This window comes from Cryptomeria japonica, unplaced genomic scaffold (assembly GCF_030272615.1).
Source record: "Cryptomeria japonica unplaced genomic scaffold, Sugi_1.0 HiC_scaffold_461, whole genome shotgun sequence".
Lineage (NCBI taxonomy): Eukaryota > Viridiplantae > Streptophyta > Pinopsida > Cupressales > Cupressaceae > Cryptomeria > Cryptomeria japonica.
This window is the reverse complement of record NW_026729281.1, coordinates 15,001-30,000: the sequence shown is the minus strand read 5'-3', so window position 1 is coordinate 30,000 and position 15,000 is coordinate 15,001. Positions and strand designations below refer to the sequence as shown.

The 15,000-nt window shown below is 59.7% G+C and overlaps 1 non-coding gene across 1 annotated transcript; it reads right to left on the bottom strand.

The window, feature by feature from the left end:
* Positions 1-2,909: 2,909 nt before the first annotated feature.
* Positions 2,910-3,028, bottom strand: LOC131871776 (5S ribosomal RNA). Its single transcript, XR_009369981.1, has one exon. It is a non-coding gene; the product is annotated as a 5S ribosomal RNA (ribosomal RNA).
* Positions 3,029-15,000: the final 11,972 nt, after the last annotated feature.

Sequence of the window (15,000 nt, the reverse complement as noted above, 5' to 3'; positions counted from 1 at the left end):
GCCACCCTGGCGCGCACGAAGTCGGAAGTAGGGTTAATTGCCCGGGTGCGCACCTTTGCCAGGGTGGGCACCTTACCTGGGCTGCGCACCAGGGCGGGCTCAAGATGGCACGCGCGTTCCGTTTTTTTCACTATCTTTCAAAACGGAAATTTTAAAATCTCCTTTTTTTTTTGCCTTTTCTGGAAATTAGTGAAGGCAGCGCATCAAAGGTGCGCACCTCGCTGCCCACCTTGGTGTGCTCTGAGGTGCGCACCCGGGAGCGCTACGAAGTGTGCTCCAAGGTGCGGCGTGCACGTTGTCGGAGCCCGGTTTGCCCCGGGTGCGCACCTCGCCTGCACCTTGGCCGGGGTGGGCACCTTGGCTGGGTTTGCCCAGGGTGCGCTCCGAAGCGGGGTTACTGGAGCGCCCCCTCTTTTTTTGTCAGAGCGTTTGGTGGGGTTTCTCGCATTGGCTCTTCCCAGGCCCGGTTGTTGGGTGCGCTCCCACCCTGGCGCGCGCGAAGTTGGAAGTTGGGTTAATTGCCCGGGCGCGCACCTTCGCCAGGGTGGGCACCTTGGTGCGCACACCTTGGCTGGGCTGCGCACCAGGGCGGGCTCAAGATGGCACCAGCATTCCCTTTTTCTCACTATCTTTCAAAACGGAAATTTTAAAATCTCGTTTTTTTTTTGCCTTTTATGGAAATTAGTGAAGGCATCGCATCAAAGGTGCGCACCTCGCTGCCCACCTTGGTGTGCTCCGAGGTGCCCACCACGGTGCGCAACGCCGGTGCGAACCCGGGAGCGCCCCGATGTGTGCTCCAAGGTGCGGCGTGCACGAAGTCGGACCCCGGTTTGCCCCGGGTGCGCACCTCGCGTGCACCTTGGTGCGCACACCTTGGCTGGGTTGCGCGGCCTGGTGGGCACCATGGTGCGCACCAAGGAGCGCTCCGAAGTGTGCTCCAAGGTGCGGCGTGCACGAAGTCGGAGCCCGGTTTGCCCCGGGTACGCACCTCGCGTGCACCTTCGCCGGGGTGGGCACCTCGGCTGGGTTGCGCGCCCTGGTGCGCACCAAGGAGCGCTCCGAAGTGTGCTCCAAGGTGCGGCGTGCACGAAGTCGGAGCCCGGTTTGCCCCGGGTGCGCACCTTCGCCGCGGTGCGCACCATGGCGTGCACGAAGTCGGAGCCCGGTTTGCCCCGGGTGCGCACCTCGCGTGCACCTTCGGCGGGGTTGCGCGCCCTGGTGGGCACCATGGTGCGCACCAAGGAGCGCTCCGAAGTGTGCTCCAAGGTGCGGCGTGCACGAAGTCGGAGCCCGGTTTGCCCCGGGTGCGCACCTCGCGTGCACCTTCGGCGGGGTTGCGCGCCCTGGTGGGCACCATGGTGCGCACCAAGGAGCGCTCCGAAGTGTGCTCCAAGGTGCGGCGTGCACGAAGTCGGAGCCCGGTTTGCCCCGGGTGCGCACCTCGCGTGCACCTTCGCCGCGGTGGGCACCATGGCGTGCACGAAGTCGGAGCCCGGTTTGCCCCGGGTGCGCACCTCGCGTGCACCTTCGCCGGGGTGGGCACCTCGGCTGGGTTGCGCGCCCTGGTGCGCACCAAGGAGCGCTCCGAAGTGTGCTCCAAGGTGCGGCGTGCACGAAGTCGGAGCCCGGTTTGCCCCGGGTGCGCACCTCGCGTGCACCTTCGCCAGGGTGGGCACCTCGGTGCGCACACCTTCTCAATGTTTTCTTGCCTTTTCTGGAAATTGGTGAAGGCAGCGCATCAAAGGTGCGCACCTCGGTGTGCTCCGAGGTGCGAACCCGAGAGCGCTCCGAGGTGCCCACGAAGTCGAAAGTCGGGTTAATTGCATTGTTTTCCCCGGGTGCGCTCCGAGGTGCGCAACATCGGCGCGCACCAAGGAGGGCTCCGAAGTGTGCTCCAAGGTGCGCACGATGGCGTGCACCTCTGGTGCGCACGATTCGGAGCTCGGTTTGACCGGGGTGCGCACACCTTGGCTGGGTTGCGCACCTTTTGTGCGCTCCAAGGTGCGCACGAAGTCGGAGCTCGGTTTGCCCCGGGTGCGCACCTTCGCCAGGGTGCGCACCTTGATGCGCACGCCTTGGCTGGGCTGCGCACCTTGGTGGGCGCCATGGTGCGCACCTTTCGTGCGCTCCAAGGTGCGCACGAAGTCGGAGCTCGGTTTGCCCCGGGTGCGCACCTTGGTGGGCGCCATGGTGCACTCCGAGGTGCCCAAGATTGGTGCGCACCAAGGAGCGCTCCGAAGTGCGCTCCAAGGTGCGCGCGAAGTCGAAAGTTGGGTTAATTGTCCGGTTTGCCTCGGGTGCGCACCTTGCGTGCACCTTCGCCAGGGTGGGCGCCTTGGTGCGCACACCTTGGCTGGGCTGCGCACACCTTGGCACCCGCGTTTCCTTCATTTTAAATTTTTTTTTTTTACAATCTCTCAAGTGGGAAATTCTATAATCTCAACTTTTTTTGCCTTTTCAGGAAACTTTTGAATGGAGCGCATCATTGGTGCGCTCCGAAGTGTGCTCCAAAGCTCTCTCCAGCTGCGTGCACCTGCCCCGGCCGCGCACCCGGCCCCGCCCAGCTTCGCTCACCTGTCCCGGGCGTCTGGTGCGGAACCTTAGAGTAAGAAACATCACCGTGCACCTTGGCCAACGTGCGCGACTCGACCGAGCGCGCACTGGCCGAGGTGCACACCGATTTCACCTGGGTGCGCGCGCAGCACCTCGGGCGCACCGGGGTGCGCGCACAACGCCCGGGTTGCACCGTGGCCTGTGTGCTCGGGGCGCCTCGGGTGCGCGCTCGGTGTCGCCCCCGCGCGCGCGGTAGTGCGGGCAGCGCACCCCGGCCCGGCCCGGCCCCGACGAGAACGCAAACGGGCAAAAGGTTTATTCAAATAGCATTGCGACGCCCGGCGAAAAACTAAAAAAGGGTGCAACACCGGGACTTCCCGGGAGGTCACCCATCCCAGTACTACTCCGGCCCAAGCGCGCTTAACTGCGGAGTTCTGATGGGATCCGGTGCACTAACGCTGGTATGATCGCACCCGTTATGAGCTTGTCGCAGTGTGTACTTAGCAAACCGCGACCCACGTGCGAATCCACCCCGGCCACCCACCCCCGTCGAGGTGCACACCCTCCCTCGCGAAGTGCGCCCCGTTCGCCAAGTGTGAGCCCTGCCCGGGTGCGCGCACCTTGCTAGGGCGTCGGGTGTGCACCCGGCCCGGCCTACGTGCGTGCACCTGGAGGGGGCGTCGTGTGCGTGCAGTGTCCCGTCTGCAACGCGGTGCCCACACACCACCTCGGGCGCAACGACCTGCGCTCACATGTGGGCCGAGTGCACCTTGGTGCATGTTCGGGGCGCCTCGGGTGCACGCTCGATCTTGCCCCGGTGCACCAAGGCGCTCGGTTTGCCCCGGGTGCGCACTTGGTGCAAGGTGGGCACCCAAAATAGGGATCAAGCACCAAAACACAAGTTTCGGGATGCAAAATGGGACCCAAGGACCACAAATGCGTTCCAAGACCCATGATGGGTCCACGAGAACAAAAATGTGTTCCGAGACTTAATAAACAAATATTGGGTTTTAGGAGAAGAAACATGCTCTGATGCCCAAAACGAGAATCGACCCCGAAAAGGCCACAGGCCAAAAGTGGGATGCGAGACAAAAAAAAATGGGACCCGAGGACCAAAATTGGGTTCCCAGGTCGAAGACAGGGCAACCGGACAAGAAACGACCTCTAAGGCTCGAAATGAGTCCCGACGACTAAAACTTGACAAGAAGCACCCATCAGGCACCCAACTCGACACCCATGGGATGCCGACCCACCCGGGCTTCCACCTAGCACACCTTGGCACCCACCCACCCTCGCACCCAACCTCGCACCCAACTTAGCACCTTTGAACCCACATTGGCACTCACCCTGACCCTGGCACCTTGGAACCCACATTGGCACTCACCTTGACCCTGGCACCCACCTTTGCACTCACCTTGGGACCCACCCTGGCTCCCACCTCGGCACCCACCCAGACACCCACCTTGGTTCCTTGGCACCCACCTTGGATCCTTGGCACCCACCCCGACACCCACCTTGGCACGCAACTTGGCTACTTGCCACCCACCTTGGCTCCTTGACGCCCACCCCGACAACCACCCCGTGACCTACCCTGGCTAGGGTTGGTGCACACCCACCCTGGTGCCCACCTTGGCACCCACCCTATGACCCACCTTGGCACGCACCTTAGTACCCACCCCGTTACCCACCCTAGGACCCACCCCGTGACCCACCTTGGCCAGGGTGGGTGCACCCACCCTGGTGCCCACCTTGGCACCCACCCATCCTAGCACCCAGCCTGTGACCGGGCTTGGAACCCAACCTTGCACCCGCACCCGTCTTGGCCAGTGTGGGTGCGCACCCATCCTGGCACCCACGTTGTGACACACCCTTTAACCCACGCACCCTAGCACCCACGTTGGCACCCACCTTGGAACCCAACCTAGCAACTTGGCACCCACCCCGTGACCCACCTTGGCATCCACCATAGCAGTCGCCGACTTGGCACCCACCTCGGCACCCACCTTGACACTTGTGGACCCACCTTGCCACTCACCCTAGCATCGACCCATCCTAGCACCCACCCTGGCACCTTTGCACCCTAGCACTCACCCATCCTAGCACCTAACCTGTGACCCACCTTGACACTCACCCTCGCACCCACCTTGGAACCCAACCTAGCACCCACCCACCCTGACACCAACCCTAGCACCTACCCACCCTTGCACCCACCCTGTGACCCATCTTGGCACCCACCCATCCTACCACTCAACCTATCACCCACCTTCTCACCCACCTTGGCATCCACCTTAGCACCCACCCACACTGGCACCTTGGCACCCACCTCGGGCAAGGTGGGTGCACACCCACCCTGGCACCCAATTTAGAACCCACCGAGCATGTTACCCACCTTGGCACCCACATTGCAGCCCACCCTAGTACCCACCCTATGACCCACATTGGCATCCACACCCTAGCACCCAGGCACCTCGACACCCGCCTTGACACCCACCCTAGCACTGAACCTGTGACCCACCTTGGAACTCACCCTAGAACCCACCCACCCTGTGAACCACCTTGGCATCCACCTTAGCACCCACCCACCTTGGCACCCACTCTAGCACTCACCCATCCTAACACCCAACTTGTTACCCACCTTGGCACCCGCCCTCGCGTCCACCTTGAAACCCACCCTAGCACCCACCCACGCAGGAGCCCACCTTGGCACCCAACCTAACACCCACGCATCCTGGCACCCAACTTGTGACCCACCTTGGAACCCACCCTAGTACCCACCTTTGAACCCACTATATCACCAACCCACCTTGGCACCCACCCTATGACCCTCTTTGGAATCCACCCTAGCACGCACCCACCCTGGCACCCACCATGGAGCGCACCCTAGCACCCACCCACCTCGGCACGCACCTCAACACCCACCTTGGTGTGCGCACTGCGCCAACCTCTCAAAGACCCTATGTGGTGCGCTCCAAAGTGTACACCTTTGGTGCGCTCCAAGGTGCGCACCTTTGGTGCACACCGAGGTGCACACCAAAGTGTGCACCGAGGTGAGCACCAAAGTGCACTCCAGGGTGCACACCAAGGCGTGCACCTTTGGTGCGGTCAATGCAAACGAATTCGGAAGTTGGGGTCGATGTCCTAATCGCTGCTGCAGACTACACGTATGAGAATCGGACAAATAGCTTTATATAGGGGAGGTGTTGCGTTTGATGGGTCGACTCCCCTGGTTGTGTGCACTGCACCAACTTCAAAGACCCTGTCTTGTTTAAGAAGTCAAAAGTTGGGGTGGATGTCCTAATCATTGCTGCAGTCTACGCATGTATGAGAATCAGACAAATAGCTTATATAGGGGAGGTGTTGCATTCGGTGGGTTGACTCCCCTGGTTGTGCGCACTGCGCCAACCTCAAAGACCCCGCATAGCAGAAGAAGTCGGAAGTCGGATTTTGGTGAGCACCAAGGCGTGCACCTTTGGTGCGGTCAACGCAGACGAATTCAGAAGTTGGGGTGGATGTCCTAATCGTTGTTGCAGGCTACACATGTATGAGAATCAGACAAATAGCTTATATAGGGGAGGTGTTGGGTTTGATGGGTCAACTCCCTTGGTTGTGCGCATTACGCCAACCTCAAAGACCTTGTTTTCGTTAAGAAGTCAAAAGTTGGGGTCAATGTCCTAATGGCTCCTGCAGGCTACACATGTATGAGAATCGGACAAATAGCTTATATAGGGGAGGTGTTGGGTTTGATGGGTCGACTCCCTTGGTTGTGCGCATTACGTCAACCTCAAAGACCTTGTTTTCGTTAAGAAGTCAAAAGTTGGGGTCGATGTCCTAATTGCTCCTGTAGACTACACATGTATGAGAATCAGACAAATAGCTTATATAGGGGAGGTGTTGGGTTTGATGGGTTGACTCCCCTAGTTGTTCGCATTACACCAACCTCAAAGACCTTGTTTTCGTTTAGAAGCCGAAAGTTGGGGTCGATGTCCTAATTGCTCCTGCAGGCTACGCATGTATGAGAATCAGACAAATAGCTTATATAGGGGAGGTGTTGGGTTTGATGGGTCGACTCCCCTGGTTGTGCGCATTGCGCCAACCTCAAAGACCCTGCATTGCGGATGAAGTCGAAAGTCAGAGTTTGGTGTGCTACAAGGTGTGGTCGAAGGTGCTCACCTAGGTGTGCACCTTTGGAGCACAGGAAAAGTGCCCTCCAAAAGTGCGCACCTTTGGAGTGCACAAAAGTGCCCTCCAAAAGTGCGCACCTTTGGAGCGCAGAAAAGTGCCCTCCAAAAAGTGCCCTCCAAAAGTGCGCACCTTTGGAGCGCAGAAAAGTGCCCTCCAAAAAGTGCCCTCCAAAAGTGCGCACCTTTGGAGCGCAGAAAAGTGCCCTCCAAAAAGTGCCCTCCAAAAGTGCGCACCTTTGGAGCGCAGAAAAGTGCCCTCCAAAAAGTGCCCTCCAAAAGTGCGCACCTTTGGAGCGCAGAAAAGTGCCCTCCAAAAAGTGCCCTCCAAAAGTGCGCACCTTTGGAGCGCAGAAAAGTGCCCTCCAAAAAGTGCCCTCCAAAAGTGCGCACCTTTGGAGCGCAGAAAAGTGCCCTCCAAAAGTGCGCACCTTTGGAGCGCACAAAAGTGCCCTCCAAAAGTGCGCACTTTTGGTGCGCACCAAGGCGCTGGTTCGGTCGTTGCAGGCGAGTTCGGAAGTTGGGGTCGATGTCCTGAGCGGAGGTGCAAACTACACAGGTGTCGGAATCGGACAAATAGCTTATATAGGGGAGGTGTATGCTTCGATGGGTCGACTCCCCAGGTTGAGCGCACCGCGCCAACCTCAAAGACCCTACGGTATGGATGAAGTCGGAAGTTGGGTCCGATGACCGATTCGATTAGTAGGTATGCTCATGAGGTCGGAATTTGGGTCCGATGACCTGCCATGTGCAGGAAGGCGAATGTTGACACTGTGCGTTGCAAGGTGCACACCAAGGCGCTGGTGCGGTCTTTTTAGTCGAGTTCGGAAGTTGGGGTCGATGTCCTGATCGGAGGTGCAAGCTACACAGGTGTGGGAATCGGACAAATAGCTTATATAGGGGAGGTGTATGCTTCGTTGGGTCGACTCCCCGGGTTGAGCGCACCGCGCCAACCTCAAAGACCCTACGGTATGGATGAAGTCGGAAGTTGGGTCCGATGACCGATTCGATATGTAGGCATACTCGCGAGGTCGGAATTTGGGTCCGATGACCTGCCACGTGCAGGAAGGCGAATGTTGGCACTGTGCGTTGCAAGGTGCGCACCAAGGCGCTGGTTCGGTCGTTGGAGGCGAGTTCGGAAGTTGGGGTCGATGTCTTGATCGGAGGTGCAAACTACACAGGTGTGGGAATCGGACAAATAGCTTATATAGGGGAGGTGTATGCTTCGTTGGGTCGACTCCCCGGGTTGAGCGCACCGCGCCAACCTCAAAGACCCTACGGTATGGATGAAGTCGGAAGTTGGGTCCGATGACCGATTCGATATGTAGGCATACTCGCGAGGTCGGAATTTGGGTCCGATGACCTGCCATGTGCAGGAAGGCGAATGTTGGGACTGTGCGTCGCAAGGTGCGCACCAAGGCGCTGGTGCCGTCGTTGCAGTCGAGTTCGGAAGTTGGGGTCGATGTCCTGGTCAGAGGTGCAAACTACACAGGTGTGGGAATCGGACAAATAGCTTATATAGGGGAGGTGTATGCTTCGATGGGTCGACTCCCTGGGTTGAGCGCACCGCGCCAACCTCAAAGACCCTACAGTATGGATGAAGTCGGAAGTTGGGTCCGATGACCGATTCGATACGTAGGCATATTGGCGAGGTCTGAATTTGTGTCCGATGACCTGCCATGCGCAGGAAGGCGGAATTTGGGTCCGATGACCGAGTTGATGGCGTGCCATGCGCAGAAAGGCGGAATTTGGGTCCGATGACCGAGTTGATGTTGATGGCCCGCCATGCACAGGAAGGCGGAATTTGGGTCCGATGACCGATTTGAAGGCGTGCCATACGCAAAAAGGCGGAGTTTGGGTCCGATGACCGAGTTGATATTGATGGCCCGCCATGCGCAGGAAGGCGGAATTTGGGTCCGATGACCTGACATACGCATGGAGTCCGACTCGGGGGCCGATGTTCGATTCGATGACTTGCATTGTGGGTAAAGTCGGAAGTTGTGGTCTTTGACCCGATTCGATGACCAGACTTCGGCTGCTTGAGAATCGGACAAATAACTTATATAGGGGAGGTAGTGTTCTCGAGCATCCTCCCCCCGTGCCCGTTTATGTCGATTGATGCTGGTGCTCGACTGGTTGGAGCGCTCGGATGCAAAAATCTTGCACCAGGATTTATCGATTGTGATGGACACGGCAAGTCTCCTGATTGCTATGCAGGAGCTCATCGTGAATCTCTATGCGGCCTTGGTATGGACTCGACCTGCGGAATGGTTCGGCAATGGTAGTCGCTCCAACACGTCCTTGCAATGGCCACAGAGGTGATTCGACTAGAGCTCCAGTCTAGCTTTTGGGTTGCTTGGCGGACTGGTATAGCCGCGATCGAGTTCCGGCCATGAACGTTTTAGATAGCTCTTGGGCTTTCTGGGACGGAAGTCGGAAGTTTGGGCTGTTGTCCGATTTGATGACCATTCTTCGGATGTGTGAGAATCGGACAAATAACTTATATAGGGGACTGTGTTGTCTCACGCAGCCCCCTCCGTGCCCCTCTATCTCGACCGATGTTGGTGCTTGAAAGGGTTGGGATCGCTCGGATTTATAAACGTGCACCACCATTTGTCGAGTGTGAGGGACGCGGCAGGTCTCCTAAATGCTATGCGGGCGCTCTCTGAGAATCTCTATCCGGCCTCGACACAGACTAGTCTTGCTGAATGGTTTGGCACTGGTAGTCGATCCAACACGTCGTTGTTGTGGCCGCCTAGGCGATTCGATTCGAGCCCCCGTCTAGCTTTTGGGTTGCTTGGCGGATTTTGCCCTATCCGCAAGTGAGCTCGGTCCCTAAACGTTCGAGAAACCCGATTGCTATGCGCCGACTCTCTTTCTTGCGAGCCTCCATCTAGCTTTTGGGTCTCTACGGAACGGAAGTCGGAATCTGGGACCGTTGTTTGATTCGACGAGGCAGACTACGGTTGTGCGAGAATCGGACAAATAACTTATATAGGGGAGGTGTTGACTGGAGCATTCTCCCCCGTGCCCCTCTAACTCGACCAATGCTGGCGCTCGAACGGTGGTAGCGCTCGGATTTTCATTGAGCGCCAGCATTGGTCGATTTAGAGGGGCATGCGAGATTCCCGAATGCTATGCGAGGGCTCTAACGGAAATGTCTATTGGTTTCGGTATGGATGCAATTGCGAGTGGTTCGGCAAAGGTAGTCGTTCCGATGCGTCCATGTCGTGGCCAAATCGATAATTCGATTTGAGCCCTCGTATAGCATTTGGGTCTCTCGATGTGATTCCGCATTCCAGTCCCTTTGGGCACTGCTTGAGCCGCATCCCAGGGGGTTCCCTTCCCAATAATCTGCCTCGCAACCCGATTGCTATGCGGTGAGGCTCCTCGGCCGCCTCGGAACTATCTGTGTATCAGACGCATCGCGGGATAAGGGGTTGGCAACGGTAGTCGCCCCAAGCGCGTCCGATGCTTGGACCATTCCGAGGCGGCCCTGAAGCCTCTTCCGTCTAGCCGTTGGGTCCTTCTCGCCGCATCCCTCGCCTCGCACCCCGATTGCTATGCGGTGAGGCTCCTCGGCCGCCTCGGAACTATCTGTGTATCGGACGCGTCGCGGGATAAGGGGTTGTCACTGGTAGTCGCCCCAAGCGCGTCCGATGCTTGGACCATTCCGAGGCGGCCCTGAAGCCTCTTCCGTCTAGCCGTTGGGTCCTTCTCGCCGCATCCCTCGCCTCGCACCCCGATTGCTATGCGGTGAGGCTCCTCGGCCGCCTCGGAACTATCTGTGTATCGGACGCGTCGCGGGATAAGGGGTTGTCATTGGTAGTCGCCCCAAGCGCGTCCGATGCTTGGACCATTCCGAGGCGGCCCTGAAGCCTCTTCCGTCTAGCCGTTGGGTCCTTCTCGCCGCATCCCTCGCCTCGCACCCCGATTGCTATGCGGTGAGGCTCCTCGGCCGCCTCGGAACTATCTGTGTATCGGACGCGTCGCGGGATAAGGGGTTGTCACTGGTAGTCGCCCCAAGCGCGTCCGATGCTTGGACCATTCCGAGGCGGCCCTGAAGCCTCTTCCGTCTAGCCGTTGGGTCCTTCTCGCCGCATCCCTCGCCTCGCACCCCGATTGCTATGCGGTGAGGCTCCTCGGCCGCCTCGGAACTATCTGTGTATCGGACGCGTCGCGGGATAAGGGGTTGTCACTGGTAGTCGCCCCAAGCGCGTTCGATGCTTGGACCATTCCGAGGCGGCCCTGAAGCCTCTTCCGTCTAGCCGTTGGGTCCTTCTCGCCGCATCCCTCGCCTCGCACCCCGATTGCTATGCGGTGAGGCTCCTCGGCCGCCTTGGAACTATCTGTGTATCGGACGCGTCGCGGGATAAGGGGTTGTCACTGGTAGTCGCCCCAAGCGCGTCCGATGCTTGGACCATTCCGAGGCGGACCCGAAGCCTCTTCCGTCTAGCCGTTGGGTCCTTCTCGCCGCATCCTTCGCCTCGCACCCCGATTGCTATGCGGTGAGGCTCCTCGGCCGCCTCGGAACTATCTGTGTATCGGACGCGTCGCGGGATAAGGGGTTGTCACTGGTAGTCGCCCCAAGCGCGTCCGATGCTTGGACCATTCCGAGGCGGACCCGAAGCCTCTTCCGTCTAGCCGTTGGGTCCTTCTCGCCGCATCCCTCGCCTCGCACCCCGATTGCTATGCGGTGAGGCTCCTCGGCCGCCTTGGAACTATCTGTGTATCGGACGCGTCGCGGGATAAGGGGTTGTCACTGGTAGTCGCCCCAAGCGCGTCCGATGCTTGGACCATTCCGAGGCGGACCCGAAGCCTCTTCCGTCTAGCCGTTGGGTCCTTCTCGCCGCATCCCTCGCCTCGCACCCCGATTGCTATGCGGTGAGGCTCCTCGGCCGCCTTGGAACTATCTGTGTATCGGACGCGTCGCGGGATAAGGGGTTGTCACTGGTAGTCGCCCCAAGCGCGTCCGATGCTTGGACCATTCCGAGGCGGACCCGAAGCCTCTTCCGTCTAGCCGTTGGGTCCTTCTCGCCGCATCCCTCGCCTCGCACCCCGATTGCTATGCGGTGAGGCTCCTCGGCCGCCTTGGAACTATCTGTGTATCGGACGCGTCGCGGGATAAGGGGTTGTCACTGGTAGTCGCCCCAAGCGCGTCCGATGCTTGGACCATTCCGAGGCGGCCCCGAAGCCTCTTCCGTGTAGCCGTTGGGTCCTTCTCGCCGCATCCCTCGCCTCGCACCCCGATTGCTATGCGGTGAGGCTCCTCGGCCGCCTTGGAACTATCTGTGTATCGGACGCGTCGCGGGATAAGGGGTTGTCACTGGTAGTCGCCCCAAGCGCGTCCGATGCTTGGACCATTCCGAGGCGGCCCCGAAGCCTCTTCCGTGTAGCCGTTGGGTCCTTCTCGCCGCATCCCTCGCCTCGCACCCCGATTGCTATGCGGTGAGGCTCCTCGGCCGCCTTGGAACTATCTGTGTATCGGACGCGTCGCGGGATAAGGGGTTGTCACTGGTAGTCGCCCCAAGCGCGTCCGATGCTTGGACCATTCCGAGGCGGACCTGAAGCCTCTTCCCTCTAGCCGTTGGGGCTTTCTCGCCGCATCCCTCGCCTCGCACCCCGATTGCTATGCTGTGAGGCTCCTCGGCCGCCTTGGAACTATCTGTGTATCGGACGCATCGCGGGATAAGGGGTTGGCAGTGGTAGTCGCCCCAAGCGCATCCGATGCTTGGACCATTCCGAGGCGGCCCTGCAGCCTCTTCCGTCTAGCCGTTGGGGCCATCTCGCCGCATCCCCCACCTCGCACCACGATTGCTATGCGGTGAGGCTCCTTGGCCGCCTCGGAACTATCTGTGTATCGGACGCATCGCGGGATAAGGGGTTGTCACTGGTAGTCGCCCCAAGCGCGTCCGATGCTTGGACTATTCCGAGGCGGCCCTGCAGCCTCTTCCGTCTAGCCGTTGGGGCCATCTCGCTGCATCCCCCACCTCCTCGGCCGCCTCGGAACTATCTGTGTATCGGACGCATCGCGGGATAAGGGGTTGGCAGTGGTAGTCGCCCCAAGCGCGTCCGATGCTTGGACTATTCCGAGGCAGCCCTGCAGCCTCTTCCGTCTAGCCTTTGGGGCCATCTCGCCGCATCCCTCGCCTCGCACCCCGATTGCTATGCGGTGAGGCTCCTCGGCCGCCTGGGAACTATCTTCGTATCGGACGCATCGCGGGATAAGGGGTTGTCACTGGTAGTCGCCCCAAGCGCGTCCGATGCTTGGACTATTCCGAGGCGGCCCTGTGGCCTCTTCCGTCTAGCCGTTGGGGCCATCTCGCCGCATCCCCCACCTCGCACCCCGATTGCTATGCGGTGAGGCTCTTCGGCCGCCTTGGAACTATCTTCGTATCGGACGCATCGCGGGATAAGGGGTTGTCACTGGTAGTGGCCCCAAGCGCGTCCGATGCTTGGACTATTCCGAGGCGGCCCTGCAGCCTCTTCCGTCTAGCCGTTGGGGCCATCTCGCCGCATCCCCTACCTCGCACCCCGATTGCTATGCGGTGAGGCTCCTCGGCCGCCTTGGAACTATCTTCGTATCGGACGCATCGCGGCATAAGGGGTTGTCACTGGTAGTCGCCCCAAGCGCGTCCGATGCTTGGACTATTCCGACGCGGCCCTGTGGCCTCTTCCGTCTAGCCGTTGGGGCCATCTCGCCGCATCCCCCACCTCGCACCCCGATTGCTATGCGGTGAGGCTCCTCGGCCGCCTTGGAACCATCTTCGTATCGGACGCATCGCGGGATAGGGGGCTGTCACTGGTAGTCGCCCCAAGCGTGTCCGATGCTTGGACCATTCCTAGGCGGCCCTGAAGCCTCTTCCGTCTAGCCGTTGGGGCCTTCCCGCCCCATCCCTCGCCTCGCACCCCCGATTGCTATGCGGTGAGGCTCCTCGGCCGCCTTGGAACCATCTGTGTATCGGACGCATCGCGGGATAAGGGGTTGGCACTGGCAGTCGCCCCAAGCGCGTCCGATGCTTGGACCATTCCGAGGTGGCCCTGAAGCCTCTTCCGTCTAGCCGTTGGGGCCTTCCCGCCCCATCCCTCGCCTCGCACCCCGATTGATATGCGGTGAGGCTCCTCGGCCGCCTTGGAACTATCTGTGTATCGGACGCATCGCGGGATAAGGGGTTGGCACTGGTAGTCGTCCCAATCGCATCCGATGCTTGGACCATTCCGAGGCGGCCCTGCAGCCTCTTCCGTTTAGCCGTCGGGGCCTTCCCGCCGCATCCCTCGCCTCGCATCCCGATTCCTATGCGGTGAGTCTTCTCGGCCGCCGCGGAACTATACCTGTTATTGCTACTGCATCCTTCGGCTGGTAACCTCCTCTGCCGCCTTGGAACGTTCTCTTTGTCGGACGCGTCGCGGGATAAGGGGTTGGCACTGGTAGTCGCCCCAAGCGCGCCCGATGCATAGACCGCTCCGAGTCGACCTTGCTTTCAGCCTCTCACATGCATAGACCTCTCTGAGTCGACCCTGCAGCCTCTCACGTTTAGCCTTTGGAATCTCGCCTCACAACATGATTGCTATCCTTGATGCATCCCTTGCCTCGAGCCCTGATTGCTTTCTTGGCTGCATCCCTCCTCTCCTCACAGCCCGGTTGTCATCACTGCTTCATCCGTCGCTTCATGCATTCTGGCTGCTGGGCCCTTCCCACCGCACACCTCGATTGCTATCTCTTCTGCATCACACACCCCGATTGCTATCTCTGCTACATCCCTCGGCTCTCACTTCTGCATCCTTCGCCTCACACCTCGATTGCTATCAATGCTGCATCCGTAACCTCACACCCCGATTGCTATGCGGGGAGGCTCCTTGGCCGCCTTGGAAATTTCTGTGTGTCGGACGCACCGCGGGATAAGGGGTTGGCACTGGTAGTCGCCCCAAGTGCGCCCGATTCTTAGACCGCTTCGAGGTGACCTCGTAGCCTCTTTCGTCCAGGCTTCCTGCCTTCAACGCCCTTTTTACACCTCGATTGCTATGCGCGGGCTCGTTGGCGTCTATCACCTCTCTGCGAAGAGTGGCACGATGATTGTTGGGGTAAATCGTAGCAGTCCGATCTCTGGCCTTGGGCCATTGTGAGGGCTGATCGATTTCCTGTGCGCATCTCGTGTTCGCCCAGTAACAGACTCGACGACTTGTAATCGGTCTTGTTCCCGATTGTTCCTGGAGGTAGTCTTCGGAACTCTTGGATTTGACCTGTCACTCGAACTGTCCTCTTCCGAGG